This window comes from Staurois parvus, unplaced genomic scaffold, assembly GCF_062004578.1.
Source record: "Staurois parvus isolate SC_StPar_1 unplaced genomic scaffold, SC_StPar_1.0 ptg000145l, whole genome shotgun sequence".
NCBI classification, from domain to species: Eukaryota; Metazoa; Chordata; class Amphibia; order Anura; family Ranidae; genus Staurois; species Staurois parvus.
The window spans coordinates 20,746,579-20,767,546 of record NW_028317941.1 but is presented as its reverse complement, the minus strand read 5'-3'; the positions used below and the strand labels follow the sequence as shown (position 1 = coordinate 20,767,546).

Genomic DNA, 20,968 nt, shown 5'->3' with positions numbered 1-20,968 from the left:
TTGTAAACCTCAGACATAAAATGTTAACAAAGAATATTCCTCTGTAGTGTATACTTGCCTCAATCTAGAGCAATAAGTGTAATTTCTGTCAGCTGCCTCAATCCTCTGCTATCTGTATTCATTTCTGACAGGTTTTCCTGGCATGAAAAGAAAACCAGGTGATGGGGAGGGACCTCCAGCAGATTGATAGCCTCAGCTCTGTTCCTGTGAGCTGTGTGAAGAGGGATGTGTGTCTTCCCTCCAATTAGCTCTCAGAGCTATCCTTAGCCCTGGTTAACATATATATGCGGCCGTGCGGCCCGTATTCTGCTTGGGCATGAGAGCCCATTCATTTGAATAGACTCCCGTGCCCTGTGACACGCAGCGATGTCCCTGCACTTCTGAAAACCCAGCCTGCACGGGAACCTTGGTTCCCAGTACAGTAGCGTTTTACAGTGCAGGCGGCGTGCCATTAGAGATAATGGCACCCGCCCACGGGTCCGCATTTCTCTGTGCGGGGGGTTCGGCTGCACGGATTACGTGTGGATCCGCAGCGGCACCACCTGCACAGTTGTGAACCTAGCCTTACTGAGATCTGCAGAGTATATTTTCAGCTCTCCGCCCCCCTTTTTTTCTGAACTCTCAGACAAGTTTTATGAATTCATCTCTTTGAACAAACGAAGAGAAGACTGCAGATAAACAGGTGCAACTTATGTAGGAGGATTTATTTCATCTCTGTGTATCACTTGATGCCAGTCACTTCATTGGGTATGTGTAAAGATTTACAAGCACTTAAGAGTGCATATGAATTTAACTTTTTTATAGCATAGGGAAGGTTTAGAACTTCTGTCAGGTTTTCGCTGCTGCCCATGTCCCTACTGGGGAGATTCACCCTTTATATTTGTCCCTGTGACTGTTGTTACTGAAGCAAAAAGTGACGGAAAATCTAAAAGAGAATAAAGGGGAAGTCTTAAATGGTGACACTTTCTGTTGACAGCTGAGATTTCCCTTACGTTAGAGAGATTTGCTTCCCTCGGTGGAAAATATAGATGTAGAGAAAAAAACCTTCCAAAAGTTTTAACCATTCCTTACGCTACCAAAAACAAAAAAAAGTTTTGGCTTTAGTTATAATTTCAAGTGAACCTTTTGGTAAGGTCCACTTAGAGAAAACATTCAAGAGTAATCATATTGAAACATTCATAATCGGAACCATCGGTGGCTTCAAACATGCTTTCTTTACTCAAAATGTGCAATCTAATTAGATGAAACTGATATGCAAAGTCTGACTTTTTGTCAAAAGTCAGCAACCAAGCTTTGAGAAGCAAGGAGAGACTCATGCGCTGCCAAAATACCCTTACAGAGAAAAGCTGCTGCCTACACCAAAATGTGTTCCCACATAAAAGTGACAATAAGTGCATAAATAACAAAGTCCAATAAAATAAGTGCATAAATAACAAAGGCCAATAAAAGACGCTAAATAACATATCAAAAACCAATAAAGTGAAGCAAAAGTGGATGTATCAGCAAACACCCTGCTGACCATCAATCCTCTTAACCTCAAAAATATATATTAAAGTATAATACATGAGCACCAAATTACAGTTGTATAGAAAACACTAAATAGACACAATTAAAGAATAAAAAAATAATTAATAAAAACAAATAAAATAGAATAATCTAACTAACTAAGTAGTACTGGTATGTACAAAAGAAATACCCCCCTATTGGTAAAGTCCCTAATCTACTTGCATAAAAAAATACAATGAACACCCGGCTGACATTCAAACACACTCGAGATAAAAAATAAACATAGTTCAAACATGAGTAGATGGTGCAAAAATGAAAAATATGAATCCATATAGTGAATGACTAGCAATTTTCAGTCCCCAAGTGAAATGACTCTTCAAAACAATCTTTCTACCACGGTGCTCATCCACCACCAGGCGTGCCTGCTTACCTCCTTTTTTTTTTTATACCTACATGTTATACAGGTCAAAAACAGCACTGTGTATGATATCCACGGTCACCCCAACTGTTCCTGCAGCATCCGGTCGAAATGCCGAAAGGGTAGCTTCCAGAGGGTCAACTCAACCGTTTATGTCAAAGTTGCTCAGAGGATAAAAAGCAGAGAATGTCCCATAGTGCAAACTTGTTTTAATGAAGTAAAATAGAAAATTAAAATCATGCTCACAAGGACTGCAGGCTCAAAAAGCCCAGATACAGCATATGAACACAGAGAGGTAAAATTTCCACTTCCATAGCGTCACGGGTCATGTGACTTCATCAGGGATAGGAAGATTTCCATCTTTGACTATTCCCCCTTGCCTCTGAGGTATGCAGAGAGCACTGACACATCACTACTACAGCAAGGGAGATACGTCTTAGACTTTGGGTTATAACCGGCAGCCTGGCTTCATATTTTCTATGTTGTGATAGAGGCAAGCTGGTGTCATCCAGTGATGAGACTCAGGGGGCAAGTTGCAGCAGAATTCTTGTTCGCTGACTATGCATTGGTGAGTTCATATTTGGCAGTGTTTTCTTGAAACATGAAAGGGTTACTTTAAAGCAAAATTATACTGAAGAGCTAAATTATCAAGTAATCGCGGTGTCTGATGCCTTATTATACCTTTACCTGGTTCTCCCCTGCAGTACACAGCCAAAGACCCCAAAAACCTAGACCTCTGGGTATGGAGAGAATAGGCACACAGACTCTCGTATGGAAGCGCTCTATGCATGAGCAACCAATCGCTGGTGCCAAGCACTCTCTGGGGTGGGTGCATGACTAAGCCTATGCAAATACCAACTTTCAGTAAGCCAAAATTTGCATAGGATTTTCAGAGGTATGCTGAGGCATATTACGGTCCCTTCTATCAAATGCACTCCTTTTTTTGTAGCTTTGCTTGCCAGTACAGGTTTGCTTTAAAGGAAGCCAGTGCTATTAGAAATGTGTAGGCTGTCACTGCTCACCTGCCTCTGAGAATGCTAGTTGCCTGGCTGGCTCAAGCTTCAGTACTTTCTGAGTCACTAAGCTAGAACAAGTATGGACCCAGTTAAAGGATAAGTTTAGACAAAAATAATAAATGCACATTTTTATGCAGGTAAAAAAATGTGCATTTATTATTTTTGTCTACAGGAGCCTGGAAAGCAGTGCACCAGCGATCAGTAGATCCCCACATTATCTGTCAGGGAGGTTGGCGTAATATGTTCCCAAAGGTGAACTTATCCTTGGTTGTAAACCCTTACATATACCCAGTGAAGTGACTGGCCACATGTGATACACAAAGATGAAACAAAGCCTCCTACATGAGATGTACCTGTTTATCTTCAGTCTTCTCTTCATCCGCTCAAAGAGCTGAATTTATAAAGCTTGTCTGAGAGTTCAGAAAACAGGGGATGGAGAGCTGACATTACACACTGCAGAACACAGTCAGAAGAGCTCTGAGAGCTGATTGGAGGAAGAGACCCCCCCCCCCCTCCACACAACTCACAGGAACAGAGCGGAGGCTGTCAATCAGCTGGAGGTCCCTCCCCGTCACCATTTTTCTCTTGGTGTCAGGAAAACTAGTCAGAGGTGATTCCTGCTGATAGTAGAGGAACAAAGCAGCAGACAAAAATAACACTTAGTGCTGTTAATTGAGACCAGTACACACTATAGAGGGATATGTTTTGTTCATATTTAATGCCTGAGGTTTACAACCACTATAAGTCAGAACTCCAGAAGTACTTGTTCCTAGTCAGTGATGCAAAGTATTGAAGCCACTGAATCAACATGACAGCCAAGCAAGCAGCATTTTCAGAAGGAGAGGTTGGCAATGGCAGCATGTACTTTTTTGTAGTGCAGGTATCCTTTAAGTAAAGCCTAGTGCACACAATCAGAAAATCGTACGAAAAATACCGCTTTAGAAGCGATCGTACAATTATCTGTTCATTAGTAGACAGCTTTCATCCAAAATTATTTGAAGAGACAAAAAATTTTCTCATACGATACCAGATAATACGATTTTTGTTTTAATCAGTACATTACATTCACTTTCAATATGAGACTATTATGCAAACACAAAAAAAACAAAAACGGACGATCATTCGTCTGATATTGTCATCGTGTGTTCGGGGCTTAAGCCCAGATTCATACAATTGGCACAAATAGTCCTATCAATGTGTGACCTTTGAGTTAATAGTTTAAGAATGTACTACATCCATTTACAATCGTTTGCCAGAGGGATGGATTAAAAACCCTAAAGGGATTGTTCTCCCAGGCAGCGAGAGTGTTAATATCTGCCTATGCAAATCCATCCACTTGCTTCACATCCCATTGTAATTAAAATGAAGGCACAGGGCAAGGACTGAGCACTTTGCAAAGTCTGGAAGCCCCAGAGCTCAGGCAGGATGGGATAAAAGCCCAGAGAAATGCTGATAAGACCAGATCCAGCCTTGTCAGTGCTATAATGGGAGCGCTCACTGCATCTCAATCACCTCCTATGTATCATGTCTTCTGCCACCTCACCCTGTGACACAGTGATGGTGACATCCAGACAGTGTCACCACGATCCTCTCCAGAGATGTGATGGATGGCCTTGCACTCTTTATTCATACAGAGAGGGAGGAGGAGTGGGAAGTATTATAGCAGCTCAGCTAAGGAAGAATCATGCTGTAACATTGCTGCTTGAGGGTCCATTGCAGACGGATTTTCCGGATAACATTGCTTTTTGGTTTGTGTTTCAGGCATAGAACAGTTAAGATGTGGAATGTGGTGGCAAGGTCAGCATTTTATTCTAGGCTTATGAAATACCACATTTTAAGAATACAAAAAAATCCAATTAATTGAAGCATAGCAAGTGCACCTTATTCTCTGGATTGAAGGACTTCGAAGGCAGGAATGCTTGATTTTACGTACCAAACAATTAATCTGGATGGGGTATTATTAGAGCAACAGAATGTATAGATTATTTAACCATTTTTCAAGCTGCAAGGCCATGTTTGGGCAATGGCCCTTTTTCTAATATAGCAGTGACATAAAAAAAAATGATTGTTATGTGCAGAACGATACTGGCTTAGTTTTCCTCTTCCTGAGCTGAAATCCATTTTTATTGTCCTGTGATGTCCCTTGAGAAATTGATATCTGATATAGGGAAAATGTACACATTCCCTTCCACCTTTCAGAGCCAGAGTGACCTGTGATGTGGCAGTGGTGGGCATGCCTATCCATATGCAAATATTGACTTTCAGAAAAGTCAGCATTTTCATAAAAGACATTTAGAGGGCTACTGTAATGGATTATAAAGGCAGGCAGGAGCCCTGGATGTTAGATGTGGAGTTGGAGGAATAATGCTATGCCTCTGGGAGGGGGGTACTCTAATTTTTAAATACGTGACTGGTATGCTTTTGAGCATCAACAAAATTATGCCAAGACAAGAACAGAATTTGGGGGAAGGAAGGGGGAGGGTTATTATGCTGTTTAAACCACGTGCAATAATTTTCAGACGATTTGTGGCCACCATCTTTTGTGGAAATACCATCATTTCCATTTCAGCCATGGAGTACAGGAGAATAGCTATGTTGGGACCAGTGATTCCATGGGTGATGAAGAACCGGTTGTCATATTTAAGCTGTTGCTGTCATTGTTTTTAAAGCAACAAATTTCCGGAAAGTCTAGATCCATCAATATCTGGTCCTGCTAAGTTCCTCCTGACTCCTACAGAAGGTGTGAGACACAAAACTCAAGATCCTCAATGAGTTAAAGAGACCCCGTGCTGGCTTCCAAGTATTCTTTGCCTGCTTTAGCCATCAGAGGATATAACCACCACACTAGGGGATCTGTCAGCATATGATCAGTTGTCTGCTTGAGCACACCCTCCATCCTGCTTCAAAACTCTGTAAGCAGAAGACTTGAGGCATTACTTAAAGGAACCCTGTACTGGGAGAAATATGAAGGCTGCCAGTGCTATTCTTCTGAAAAACTAGTTTCCTGTAAAGTATGCAGTCAGAACTTCTGTTCTGCACACTAGTTCTGGGTCAGTGACTTAAAAAGTATTCAAGCAACTAGCATTTTGAAAAGTGGTTTTAAAGCCTGAAGATTTTTTACCTTTGCATTCTCTGCCCGATCTCGATCAAGCCCTGTGCACCAGAGCAGACTCTCAGCTCTTTCCCTCCTTATTGTCTGAGACACAGCAGCAGGAGCCAATGGGGATGGAGCACGGGGGGGGGGGGGGGGGTTGAGGCTGAGCTGCAATCTGTGTGTCAGGAGCAAGCACAAATGAGTGCCCCCATAGCAAGCAGCTTGCTATGGGGGCACTTGGCATGAGAGAGGAGCCAGGAGCAATGATGGGGACCTGAGAAGAGGAGGATCGGGGGGGGGGGGGGGGGGTTGAGGCTGAGCTGCAATCTGTGTGTCAGGAGCAAGCACAAATGAGTGCCCCCATAGCAAGCAGCTTGCTATGGGGGCACTTGGCATGAGAGAGGAGCCAGGAGCAATGATGGGGACCTGAGAAGAGGAGGATCGGGGATGCTCTGTGCAAAACCATTGCACAAAGATAAGTATACTATCACTTTAATAACCGTCCATGTATTTTCTCCATACCACTTTTCTTTTTGCTGGCCATAGACATTGGGCATTCTCGATATGACCATCAGATCATTTTTGTCATAGGTTCTTACATAATTATACACACTTAAATCACCCAAGCATGTTTATACCTATGAAGTCAGAAACGATGGGCACACCCAAGCACCTGCAACTCAAGCCTGGGGGAAAGCAGCTGAAATCCTCCAGCAGGGCCCATTGTTGTTTTTTCAGTGATTAATTAGGTAGGAGATTGTGAAGCAATGTGTGTTAGTACTTCTACAAAGAAGGCTGTTACTCAAAATTGTCTGGACCAAGAGATTGTCATCATATAAGTATGGTGACCAACAACCTGATCCAAAATAGGGGAGGGAAAAAATAACTTTTTCTCCCTGAAAAGGTACAGGAAATTAGAAGGGGATGCATCCTGCAAGTTTAGGATAATCACAGGTTTATCTGGGAAAGCTGTACTTACAGTTAGATCCATATATATTTGGACACAGGCACAATGTTAGTTTTTTTCAGGTATTTCCAAAACATATTTAAGCTATAGTTATATAATGGATATGGGCTGAAAGTGCACACTCTCAGGTTTAATGTGAGGGTATGTATATCCAAATTGGAGGAAGGGTTTAGGAATTACAGCTCTTAGAGTAGCCATCCCCCCTTTTTCAAGGGACCAAAAGTAATTGGACAAATGAATGTAGTCATAAATAAAATGTTCATTTGTAATATGTTGTTGAGAATCCTTTACTGGGAATGGCTGCCTGACGTCTGGAACCCATGGACATTACCAAAGACTGGGTTTCCTCCTTTCTGATGCTTTGCCAGACTCTAACTGCAGCTGTCTTCAGTTGTTCTTTGTTTGTGGGTCTTTCTATCTTTAGTTTTGCGTTCAGCAAGTGAAATGAATGCTCAATGGGGTTGAGATCAGGTGATTGACTTGACCATTGCAGAATATTCCACTTCTTTTCCTTCAAAAGCTCCTGGGTTGTTTTTGCAGTGTGTTTTGGATCATTGTCCATCTGTACTGTGAAGCGCCGTCCAATCAACTGTGCTGCATTTGGCTGAATCTGGGCTGACAGTATATCTCTAAACACTGCAGAATTCACCCGGCTGCTTCTGTCTTCTGTCACATCATCAATAAACACCAATGACCCAGTGCCACTGGAAGCCATGTATGCCCATGTCATCACACTGCCTCCACCATGTTTTACAGATGATGTTGTGTGCTTTGGATCATGAGCTGTTCCAAGCCTTCTTCACATTTTTTTCTTCCCGTCATTCTGGTACAGATTCATCTTAGCTTAATTTGTTCAAAGAATGCTTTTCCAGAACTGGTCTGGTTTTTTTAGATGTTTTTTGGCAAAGTCTAATCTGGTGCTTCTATTCCTCAGGTTTATGAATGGTTTGCACCTTGTGGTTAACCCTCAGTATTTGCTCTCGTGAAGTCTTCTTTTAATTGTAGACTTTGACAATGATAAGCCCACCTCCTGGAGAGTGTCCTTCACTTGTCTGGATGTTGTGAATGGGTTTTTCTTTACCATAGACAGGATCCTGCGGTCATCCACCACTGTTGTCTTCCATGGACGTCCATACCTTTTTATGTGGCTGAGCTCACCAGTGCGTTCTTCTTTCCTCAGAATGTACCAAACTGTTGATTTGGCCACTTCTAATGTTACTGCTATCTCTTTGATAGATTGTTTTTGTTTTTGAAGCCTTACAATGGCCTGTTTCACTTGCATGGACAGCTCCTTTGAACCCATGATGTACCGTATCTGCCGGCGTATAAGACGACTTTTTGACCCTTGAAAATCTTCTCAAAAGTCGGGGGTCGTCTTATACGCCGGTACACATGTTAGGGGGGCTGCGGCATTAAGTACAGGGGTTTGCAGGGGCTGATGTCTCTTACCTGGATCCAGTCCCACGACGATCCGGTCCAGGAAGCGCGGCGTCTCCTTCAGTTCGGTCACTGGATGTTCGTGCGGCTGCTCGGCTCCGCCTCCTCACCGGTGATTGGCCGCCAGAACTGTAGCTCAGGAAAGGCACACAGGCGGCCGATCACCGGCGAGGGGGCGGAGCCGAGCGGCCCCACGAAAATTGAGTGCCGGAGCAGCAGGTAAGTGTGCTGTGTAGAGGTGCTGCTGCAACCACATATGCTGGCTGCAGCAGCACCATACGAGAACAGGGTCAGCAAGTCTCAGTGGGAGGAATAGTGCCCCATCATTGGTGTCACTGATACCAATGATGGGGCACTATTCCTCCCACTGACACCAACGATGGGGCACTATTCCTCCCCCCCACTGACACCAATGATGGGGCACTATTCCCCCCCCCCACTGACACCAACGATGGGGCACTATTCCACCCCCCACTGACACCAATGATGGGGCACTATTCCACCCCTCACTGACACCAATGATGGGACACCATTCCTCCCACTGACATCAATGATGGGGCACTATTCCTCCCACTGACACCAATGATGGGACACCATTCCTCCCACTGACATCAATGATGGGGCACCATTCCTGCCACTGATACCAATGATGGGGCACCTATTCCCCCCACTGATACCAATGATGGGGCGCTATTCCTCCCACTGATACCAATGATGGGGCTCTATTCCTGCCACTGATACCAATGATGGGGCACTATTCCTCCCACTGACACCAATGATGGAGCACTATTCCTCCACTGATACTAATGATGGGGCACTATTCCTGCCACTAATGCCAATGATGGGGCACTATTCCTGCCACTAATACCAATGATGGGGCACTATTCCTCCCACTGATACCAATGATGGGGCACTATTCCTCCCACTGATACCAATGATGGGGCACTATTCCTTCCACTGATACCAATGATGGGGCACTATTCCTCCCACTGACACCAATGATGGGGCACTATTCCTCCCACTGACATCAATGATGGGGCACTATTCCTCCCACTGGTGTGCATTGGAAGAGGGGTAGTCTTATACGGCGAGTATAGCCCAAACACTACATTTTAGCAGGAAAAGTAGGGGGGTCGTCTTATACGCCCAGTCGTCTTATACGCCGGCAAATACGGTATGTTCACAGCAATAGATTCCAAATGCAAATACCACAACTCCAGACCTTTTACCTGCTTAATTGATGAAGAAATAACAAAGGAGTAGCCCACACCTGGCCATGAAACTGCTTTTGATTCAATTGTCCAATTACTTTTGGTCCCTTGAAAAAGGGGAGGTGGCTAATCTTAAGAGCTGTAACTCCTAAACCCTTCCTCCAATTTGGATGTACATAGCCTCAAATTAAACCTGAGAGTGTGCACTTTCAGCCCATATCCATTATATAACTATAGCTTGAATATGTTTTGGAAAAATACCTGAAAAAAACTAAAATTTTGTCTGTGTCCAAATATACGTGGACCTAATTGTATATTGAAGGACTTGAATCTTCTCTGTCAGTACTCCACTGTAAACCATTAAGCTGTATATGTAATTATAGGCAGTCTGACATGTAGCCATGGTGTGACTGCTCTCAGGCAAAAGACACAGCAAAGGAGGGCACACACCTGGCAGTTCAACTAGCGGCAGTGGTGTATTTTGGTTTTGTGCTGCCCTAGGCAAGATTAAAATCGGGCACCCCAATCTAAATGTGTCCCTCCCTTTGCTGTTTAAGATCCACTTCTTCAGGACAGGAGCATGATGGAGGGCAGTGTGACATGGGGGGGTCGTGGGACAGGAAGGAGGCAGCGTAATGGGGGGCCGCAGGACAGGAAGGGGGAAGTGGGATAGGAGGGGGGCAGCATGATGGGGGATATCAGGACAGGAGTAGGCCATTGGGACAGGTGGGGGGGTAGCTGGACAAGAGGAGGGCAGCATGATGGGGGGCAACGTGATGGGTGGAGAAGGAGAGGGACAGGTGGGGGGCAGAGGGACGGGTGGGGGGCAGCGTGATGGGGGGCGCGGGACAGGATAGGGGCAGTGGGACAGGAGGAGGAGTGCAGAGGGACAGGAGGAGTGCAGAGGGACAGGTGAGGGGCAGCGTGACAGGGGGCACGGGACAGGATTGAAGCAGCGGGACAGGAGGAGGAGTGCAGAGGGACAGGTGGAGGGCAACGTGATGGGGGGCATGGGACAGGATCGGGGCAGCAGGACAGGAGGAGTGCAGAGGGACAGGTGAGGGTTAGTGGGACAGGAGGAGTGCAGAGGGACAGGTGAGGAGCAGAGGGACAGGAGGAGCGCAGAGGGACAGGTGGGGGGCAGCGTGATGGGGGGCATGGGACAGGATCGGGGCAGCAGGACAGGAGGAGTGCAGAGGGACAGGTGAGGGTTAGTGGGACAGGAGGAGTGCAGAGGGACAGGTGAGGAGCAGAGGGACAGGAGGAGCGCAGAGGGACAGGTGGGGGGCAGCGTGACAGGGGGCATGACACAGGATCGGGGCAGCGGGACAGGTGAGGAGCAGTGGGACAGGAGGAGCGCAGAGGGACAGGTGGGGGGAAGCGTGATGGGGGGCGCGGGGCAGGGAACAGGAGGAGCGCAGAGGGACAGGTGGGGGTCAGCGTGATGGGGGGCGCGGGGCAGGGGACAGGAGGAGCACAGAGGGACAGGTGAGAGGCAGCAGGACAGGAGGAGCGCAGAGGGATAGGTGAGGGTTAGTGGGACAGGAGGAGCGCAGAGGGACAGGAGGAGCGCAGAGGGACAGGTGGGGGCAGTGTGACAGGGGGCATGGGACAGGATCGGGGCAGCAGGACAGGAGGAGCACAGAGGGACAGATGAGGGGTAGTGGGACAGGAGGAGCACAGAGGGACAGGTGAGGAGCAGTGGGACAGGAGGAGCGCAGAGGGACAGGTGGGGGGCAGCATGACGGAGGGCATGGGACAGGATCGGGGCAGGGGACAGGAGGAGCACAGAGGGACAGTTGAGAGGCAGCGGGACAAGAGGAGCACAGAGGGACAGGTGAAGTGCAGTGGGACAGGAGGAGCGCAGAGGGACAAGTGGGGGGGAGGAAAACGGGGGGGCATGGGACAGGATAGGGACAGCGGGACAGGAGGAGTACAGAGGGACAGATGGGGGGCAGCGTGATGGGGGCATGGGACAGCATAAGGGCAGCGGGACAGGAGGAATGCAGAGGGACAGGTGAGGGGCAGTGGGACAGGAGGAGCGCAGAGGGACAGGTGAGGTGCAGCATGACGGGGGGCATAAGACAGGATAGGGGCAGCAGGACAGGAGGTATGCAGAGGGACATGTGAGGGGCAGTGGGACAGGAGGAGCGCAGAGGGACTGGTGGGGGGCAGCATGACGGGGGACGGGGGACATGGGACAGGACTAAGGCAGTAGGACAGGAGGAGCGCAGAGGGACAGGTGAGGGGCAGTGGGACAGGAGGAGCGCAGAGGGACAGGTGGGGGGCAGCATGACGGAGGGCATGGGACAGGATCGGGGCAGGGGACAGGAGGAGCACAGAGGGACAGATGAGAGGCAGCGGGACAAGAGGAGCACAGAGGGACAGGTGAAGTGCAGTGGGACAGGAGGAGCGCAGAGGGACAAGTGGGGGGGAGGAAGACGGGGGGGCATGGGACAGGATAGGGGCAGCGGGACAGGAGGAGTACAGAGGGACAGATGGGGGGCAGCGTGATGGGGGCATGGGACAGCATAAGGGCAGCGGGACAGGAGGAACGCAGAGGGACAGGTGAGAAGCAGTGGGACAGGAGGAGCACAGAGCGACAGGTGAGGGGCAGTGGGACAGGAGGAGCGCAGAGGGACAGGTGGGGTGCAGCATGACGGGGGGGCATAAGACAGGATAGGGGCAGCGGGACAGGAGGTATGCAGAGGGACATGTGAGGGGCAGTGGGACAGGAGGAGCGCAGAGGGACTGGTGGGGGGGCAGCATGACGGGGGACATGGGACAGGACTAAGGCAGTAGGACAGGAGGAGCGCAGAGGGACAGGTGAGGGGCAGTGGGACAGGAGGAGCACAGAGGGACAGGTGGGGGGTAGCGTGACGGGGGATATGGGACAAGATCGAGGCAGCGGGACAGGAGGAACGCAGAGGGACAGGTGAGGGGCAGTGGGACAGGAGGAGCGCAGAGGGACAGGTGGGGGGCATCATGATGGGGGGCATGGGACAGGATTGAGACAGGAGGACAGGAGGAGTGCAGAGGGACAGGTGAGGGGCAGTGGGGAGAGATGGGGGGGTAGGGGCAGCGGGACAGGAGGTATGCAGAGGGACATGTGAGGGGCAGTGGGACAGGAGGAGCGCAGAGGGACTGGTGGGGGGCAGCATGACGGGGGACGGGGGACATGGGACAGGACTAAGGCAATAAGACAGGAGGAGCGCAGAGGGACAGGTGAGGGGCAGTGGGACAGGAGGAGCGCAGAGGGACAGGTGGGGGGCAGCATGACGGAGGGCATGGGACAGGATCGGGGCAGGGGACAGGAGGAGCACAGAGGGACAGATGAGAGGCAGCGGGACAAGAGGAGCACAGAGGGACAGGTGGGGGGTAGCGTGACGGGGGATATGGGACAAGATCGAGGCAGCGGGACAGGAGGAACGCAGAGGGACAGGTGAGGGGCAGTGGGACAGGAGGAGCGCAGAGGGACAGGTGGGGGGCATCATGATGGGGGGCATGGGACAGGATTGAGACAGTGGGACAGGAGGAGTGCAGAGGGGCAGTGGGACAGGAGGAGCACAGAGGGACAGGTGGGGGGCAGCGTGACATGATCAAGGCAGCGGGACAGGAGGAGTGCAGAGGGACAGGTGGGGGGCAGCATGACGGGGGGCATGGGACAGGATTGAGGCAGGAGGACAGGAGGAGTGCAGAGGGACAGGTGAGGGGCAGTGGGGAGAGATGGGGGGGTAGTGGGACAATGTTGGGTACAGGAGGGGGGAAGTGGAACAGGTGTGGGGCAGGGTGACAGGTGGGGGCAGTGTGACAGGGGGCAGTGTAACGGATGGGGAGCAATGGGATGGGGGAGGGAAGTAGAACAGGTGGGGGGCAGTTTGTCGGGGGGGACAGTGAGACAGGAGTGGGGAAGCACCAGTCCTCCAAGCATTTACCTGTCCAGCAGGGGCTCCTCCAGATGGTGTCAGCATCACTCAAGGAGGGGCGCCTGTGTTCCATTTTCCCCAAGATCTCCAGCGGCGGCTGCAAAAGAGCGGGGGGCTCCTCCACCCTGACCTCGTCCTCTTCCTCCTCCGTGGCACCTTCTGGCCATCCTGCACATCCCGGCACACTGACAGCGGGTCCCGGCCCTCACACGCTCTGAGCGCACATGGGGGAACCACCCACCACTCGGCTCTCCTCTGCAGCCGGTCCCTTGGCCCGGGTGACCCTCCTTGTGTCACAACAAGAAAATAGGTCAGCTTCCTATGGTGGCACAACGAGAAAATAGGTCATTACTCCTTCCTTGCTCTGTGCAATTTCATTGCACAGAGCAGGTAAGTATAAACCCGTTTGTTATTTTCTTTTTAAACTTTTAATTTACAATTACTTTAAATAATAAGTTCACCTTTTAACAAAAAATAATAAATGCACATTTTTTTGCAGGTAAAAGCATTTGCATTTATGTTTTGTTTCGGGAGCCTCTACAGCATTGCACCAGCGATCAGCAGTTCACTTGTGCCATGCAAATCTCCTGCAGTCCTTTCAGTGTATCTGTGAGCCCGTACATCATACGCACACACAGATACATTCTGACCAAAAGACTCAATGAACTAGCACAGCACCGCAAAGCCTGCCAGGACTTGTAGTTTTCTTATTCACAGAAGACTGTGAATGAATATTGCAGCCAGACAGGCAGAGCTGTGTTTTTTTAATATTGGGACAGATTATTTATTTATTTCAGGTACTTATATAGCACCGTCAATTTACGCAGCGCTTTACACATATATATTGTACATTCACATCAGTCCCTAACCCTCAAGGGGTGTACAATCTAAGGTCCCTAACTTACATTCATACATACACATATTAGGGCCAATTTAGACAGGATCCAATTAACCTACCAGCATGTCTTTGGAGTGTGGGAGGAAACCGGAGCACCCAGAGGTAATCCACACAAGCACAGGGAGAACATGCAAACTCCATGCAGGAGGCGCCATGGTCGGGAATCAAACCCATGACCCATTTACTGCAAGGCAGATGTGCTAACCACTAAGCCACTGTGCTGCTTTCAAAACGGGGGAGCGGGGGCTGGTCCATTTGTAACATGTTACACCCTGAATATGGGTGTAGCATGTAACATGTTACGAAAGGTGAACTTATCCTTTAATGTGGTATCACAAAAATGCAGGGAAAAATTTGCAGTGCAATAACCCATAATGGCAAATCAAATTTCCACATGTCTCCGAACAATGCACAAAAACTGCCAATTGGTTGTTTTAGGTTGGTACATATTTTTCCGAGCCTTACTAAAGATGTATGTTAAGGGCTCATGTACACTGCAGCTGATAATCTCACGTTCAGGAGCTTTTCTGCGTTTTTTCAGCAGCCCCTTAACTCTCCCTAATGTTTTGCTATGTGCCCATGTACACATCGTCATTTACAGGCAGTTGAGTTTACAGATGGTTTTTTGAATGCAACAAACTTGCGTTCAGGAGTAGAATTTATCATGGTTTCAAAGACTTGTAATCGTGGCTATCTGCGTTTATAAGCGTCTGCGTTTATAAGTGTTTTTTAACTGTTCCATATCCAAATGCTGTCCAGATGCTGTCCAGAGCCTTTTTTCATCATCAGAAATGCATGAAAAGCGTTTTCAATGTATTCAAATGGACCTAGCACACCAGCGCAGTCAGTTCCAGGTTTTGCGTGAAGGAAAAAATGGTAGAATGTGCTGCATTATGCTCATGATGTGATCCATAGTGAATACAACCAGAAAAGATAGGTAATTTCAACACATACTGCTCTCTCTCTTTCTCTCAAAATGTCTGAAATAGCTAATTTTTTACTGTTTTTCAGTGCATTCTGGGCATTTTGGAAGGTCTCCCAAGGTTATCTAAAGAAAGCGCATAAACGCGGTATGCAAACGTGGCTAAACAGACTTTTTTTAACCTACGTTTTCCAGCAGTCCGTTTCCATTGTTCAGAAGTGTTTTCCAAACGTCCCGTGTATATGGAGCCTAATACTTTGATATTTTAGTGAGCAATTAGGTTTGAATGGAAGACCTAGATTGACCTGTTTATACTGTACTCTTCTCTTTAGTACTTTTCCATACTAGCTTCCGTCAATATCTATTTTATTTGGTACACAGTGCACTGTTAACAGTCTTCACCCTTATTTCCCGTTAGTGCTATTTCCTCCTTGTTTATTTTATTTATTTATTTAAATAATTAATTCAACACAAGTTCATACAATTGGAAAATGAGTTGGAGGAACGGGAGTGGGGTCAAATGACTCACGTTGGAAAGAATGCCTTGTGGGGAATAGAGAAACCCAATACACAAGGATCAGTAGTGTATGGGCAGAACATTACATAACCTGCTTCATATATTTAACACAAACTCAGAGCCCAAGTTACCAAGGGGTATTGCCAAATTATGAATAAAAAGGTAACAGTGTGATGTGACAAATAAGGAAATTAGAGGAAAATATGTGTTGTAGTAAAAGCTTATTCAGATGGATGTTAAGTCCTGTCTCTCCGTCTTTTTTTTTTTTTTAAATAGAAAACAAAATTGGGACAAGGTGCGACATAAATGCAGGGGAAGAATATGTTTTCAGTCCTTACATAGCCTAAATTAAGCAGCCTGGCTCAATGGGGACTGTAAATACGTTTGTGTTTTGTGTCTCCGCCACCTTCCCCCACACTTTTATTTTTCAAAAACATGACAGGGGGAGACACAGGGGAGGGGGATCTAACAGGAGTGTGAATGCAGCCTGATTTAATTCAGAATTTTCCTTTTCTTGTCTCTGTAGGTGAATTTGACTCCTGCCTTTTTCCTTTTATCATTCAGCAGCCAAAGCGTTAATGTGCTCTTGGCTAGTGCCCCATGTCTCATACACCCCCTCCCATCTTGTTTCTCTGAGGGGAAAGGAAAGGTATTTTCTTAAATCCACAGTACTGAGCCTGGAATGGCTCTTTAATTAAAATCCATTTAAGGACTGATTAGCCGTGTAATTTGCCCTAATACTGACGATTATGGAAATGTTCAACCTGACACAAATTCATAAAAAGCTGCCATTCTAGACTGCAGGACAAGTGGGGCTATCAAGTTCATGGGACTGATGGCTACAGGATGAGGAATGGATCTTTGGAGACATCTCAGGGTAGAGCAGACAGTCTTCTGTGAGGGCCACCAGATTATTTTACATGGCTCATAGACAGATGTAAACGCAGATCACTGGTGTTTCAGAATACAAGAGGAGGCACTTGCTCGTAACAGAGACCATCATCATCAGTGTGAGCCTCGGCTAAGGAAAAGCCTGATGGAATTGTCTCAGATGGTTAGGTTTTTGTCCACCAGCAGCCAATGAGATTCTTCCTTTGCAGTATGTTGGGGTGAACAAATGAATATTATTGCTTGCTGTAGTGCAGGTCTGGCTGACAGTTCTTTGCACTCTTTTATAAATTAGGCCCATGATACAAAGCTTTAGAAGACTAGCTCTGTTGAGCTTACTAGAAAATGTCTCATTTTAGATCTTTGACAGATTTCGCTGCGTACTTTGAAAAAAAAATAAATACTGATAACTGCACTTTCTGGAAACCCATTACAGTTGATAAATGGTTGTCTGTCATTATTTGGAAAATGGACAAGTATTATGGCTTTCTGAAGGTGCATACACATAAGATAAGAGAGCATTTGCTAGATTCAGACATTTTAGAGATTATCCAGCCAGATTAAAGAATGATAATATTTGAAAATCCATTCTTGGTAATCACTATTGTTTTTTTCCTTAATACAAGCTGGTGCCTATATACCCCCCAGACACAAAACACGCGCACACTTTTCTGTTCCATAATCACCAACCAATGTGAACATGCATGGTTGTGCAGTGATCATTGAACAGCCAGATTGTGCATGTACGGCTGGCCATCATCTAGTCAGGTATTTGGCCAAGAATGATGGATAGGAAGTCATCTGTTTCTCCTTAAACACACTTCCATACAGCTGTGACAGGCTGCGATTCGTTTTGTGATTTGACTGCCGGCATCCGTTGGTACTAAGATTTTCAAATAACGTGCAATATCAATGATCAGGAGCACTTGTCACCTCCAAGAGAAACCTACACAGCACAATGCTTACCCACTCATTTGCAAGAGATGCTGAAATCGAGTTTATTCTTTGCCAAATTCAGGCCATGTATTGACACTCTAAATGTGGTGGCACATGGGTTGTTTTTCATCCAAAGTTTTAAAAGCTTCTGGCAAGCTCTACTCTTTTCTCTCATTAGGTTCTCTGAATATTCAGTAGGGGTGGCACACAAGCTACAGAATAGCTTCAACGTCTGCTGCAACACTCTTAGCAGCAATTTTGTCTAGAGGATAATCAGCGCCTGACAATAGCTATAAAATTATAAACAATCGGGTATTTCTTTCATACAAGGGGAATTTTCCATCATTGACTATTGTGCTATTTGCTGGAATTTTTATTCCTGTTTATTTGAAAAAAATGTGGTCACTAAAAAGCACCCATCAAGTAGACTGGTAAAGGTAGGGGAAACAGGAAAATATTCCAGTAGTAGTTGCATTGAATGTATAGTGAATTTGTGTATATTTTTCTTTTCTTTGTTAATTATGGTACGCAGTTAACAAAAAAAGTTAATCTTTTTTTTAGTCATAAAAATGTAACATTGCATATTTTTTCCTATTTAGTCTGCTGGAAGGGCTGAGGTGTACTTGTGATATTTTTAACATTGTATATTTTTTAGCTGCACTGAAAGAAGACAATCTTTACGGAGATTTTCGAGACTATGTTTTTTTTAGTTTGTTTGGGTTTTTTTGAAGATTGAAACAAAGGTGCCTCAAAGCAAGCTGTTCTGCTGTGTTTTCTCTTTAGTTAATCCACACTTCTCTGGAATTCCTTTATTATGTGTTAAATTTAATTTTCAATATGAGTGAATATATAAAACAGCAGTTAAAAATAATAATTTAAAAAAATTGACTCAACACCATTATAGTTTTCCACTAAATAGTTTTTTCCTTAGAAAAAATGTTTGAAATGCAGTAATTTTCTGAAACAAGAGATAATCAGCCCTGTAAGATAACAGAGGTTTGACTTGGTGACTTTGTTCTATTGTAATAACAGGAAAGCAATAGGTCACCTAAAACCAGGAGAAGAAATCCAGTGAAAAACTGATAAAAGCCCCATTCTATCATTCTTTTCTTAGCTCATGGGGAGTCCAGAAAGTGCCTACAAAAATCTATGAGCAGTATAGGCTCAGTAGAAAACCATTGGGCAGTTATCAGCTGCATACATCATTCAGAACAGCAAGAACCTCAACTGAAATAAGTCTAGGCATCACCAAATTAAGAATATTACACAACTGACTAATCTATGGTCATCTCAATGTTAGTTTTTATTTCATGTTCTCTTTTGTACTTATAGATCAGCCTTTTACCACACATTGACAGATGCCATACTGAACAGTGCTTTGAGATAATTATTGGGACATTGGGCTTAATAGATGCTTCAACAGCCCATACAGGCATAAAAGTGCAAAGGTAAGGCATTTTATTTAGTTAATTATTGGAAATCCTTGTGTTACTATATCCAATTTGGAAATTCTGAGAAAAGTAGAATTGTACTTTAAAGTGTATCTAGAGCCAACCGATTGACCAGATCAAGCTTTGTATCGAGTAGGAAAGGGTTAAAATACCCTACAATTGTTCAATACTGTTTTTTTCCCATTGAAGAAATTTTCTTTTTGCTTTCTGTCCTCACAACTGGAAGTGAGTGAAAATCTCTCCAAAGTGAAAGGAAAGCTTAATTCTGCAGCAGGGGTATATGTTTGTGTGGCGGGTGTAATAACTTAATTTGTACTTTAGGATTTTTTGAATCGGGCAAACTGTTACCTTGTAACAGCAGGAAATAACCTTGTACTGGCACATGGGTAATGTAGCTGATTAAAGGGATGTTGGCACAGCCTGGTTGCATTGGCAGGTGGGTAAGAGGGGATCCCTTGTAAGGGAGGTCGCCAGCTGCAACTCAAGCACCAGAAGCAGACACAAGACTGGTGCTGTTGCTGAGCTCTCGCTGTGAATTGTTAGCCTGGATTTAACTATGCGGTAAGAAGAGAATGTGAAGGCTGTTTACAGCTAGTGCAAATAATGTGACAGCTGTTAGATTGCGGGCAGCCCTCACCATTCTCCTGCGCTTACACAAAGCTCTGATTATAGAAGACACAAGCAGGACTTACAAGTGCCTGGAAAAAGATAGATGTTTTCTTGGACACTGGGACTACACAGCAAGGACAAGACTGAATCAAAGCACTACTTTATCTTGCGTTCCTTGCCTGGCAATAAACATACTGAATATACTGTAGCATGAAGGCGGTTTTCACATGTGATGGAGCAAACAGGTGCCATCTAAGTAATTAATAGTGAATATGTTCCCTGAGTACCGTGCCTGTATCCAATATCCAAAATTATTTGAATTACAGATCAATCAGGCTTATAAGTTTGCTTTTAAGGCCCCATCACATGACTGTTACAATCAGCTTTTAAGGCTGTCAATTTTTTAGGCAGACCTGATCGGACAGTCCATTCATCTCTATGGACTGGTGGGTGTAAACGGACTTGTGTCCGTTTACACCTGCCTACCTCTGATTTGGTCCGCTAAAAACAAACTGAAAGGGATCCGTTCCTCTCTGAGTGGGTGGATCGAATCGGAGGTAGTTTGGTGTAAACAGACAGTGGCTGCCTATAGAACAGAGCGTGCACTGTCTGTGTCTGCTCTGCAGATACTGACAGACACAGATGTGTCATCCACCTACTCTGCTCCGATCAGCAGAGGGGATCGGAAAGGAATCTACCCCGTGTGAAAGGGACTTAAATATGAGAGCCACGTTACACCTGTAACGTGCTGTCTGGCCACAGACGTCATGTATTTGTAGGCCTTCACCAAATACTAGAGTCTCCAAAGACATGTAGTCATGAAGAAAATGGCAATAATATGCTAAGCACTTGCACAGTGACTTTTATGCATGTGTAGACATTGGCTTGACTTCTTAATGAAAAGGCCAGGTCTGTGTGTCTTTGTCACACATTAATTGAACAACACTGTTGACCAAAATGCTATCATAATTTGTTGTCAGCTTTAGGCTGGCATGGCTATGTATGGGAATATCAAAAAATCCTGGGAATGTTTGGGAGTATTAAGCAGGATATCTATGGTCTCCAAGCAGGATAGTTACCTACTGAGTGTTAAAGGGCAACAGAAAATGGCATGTGCTTCATATTGATTTAGATGTTCAGGCATTTCCATGGTCATATCACCTTTAAACATC

The 20,968-nt window shown here is 45.9% G+C and overlaps 1 protein-coding gene across 1 annotated transcript in view; it reads left to right on the top strand.

Moving 5' to 3' along the window:
• Positions 1-20,968, top strand: part of BCOR (BCL6 corepressor) — a 302,507-nt gene that overhangs the window by 56,859 nt on the left and 224,680 nt on the right. The window contains exon 2 of the mRNA XM_089673919.1: positions 19,069-19,184. The gene's annotated coding sequence lies outside the window, so the exon portion shown is untranslated. The remainder of the gene's footprint in view (positions 1-19,068; positions 19,185-20,968) is intronic.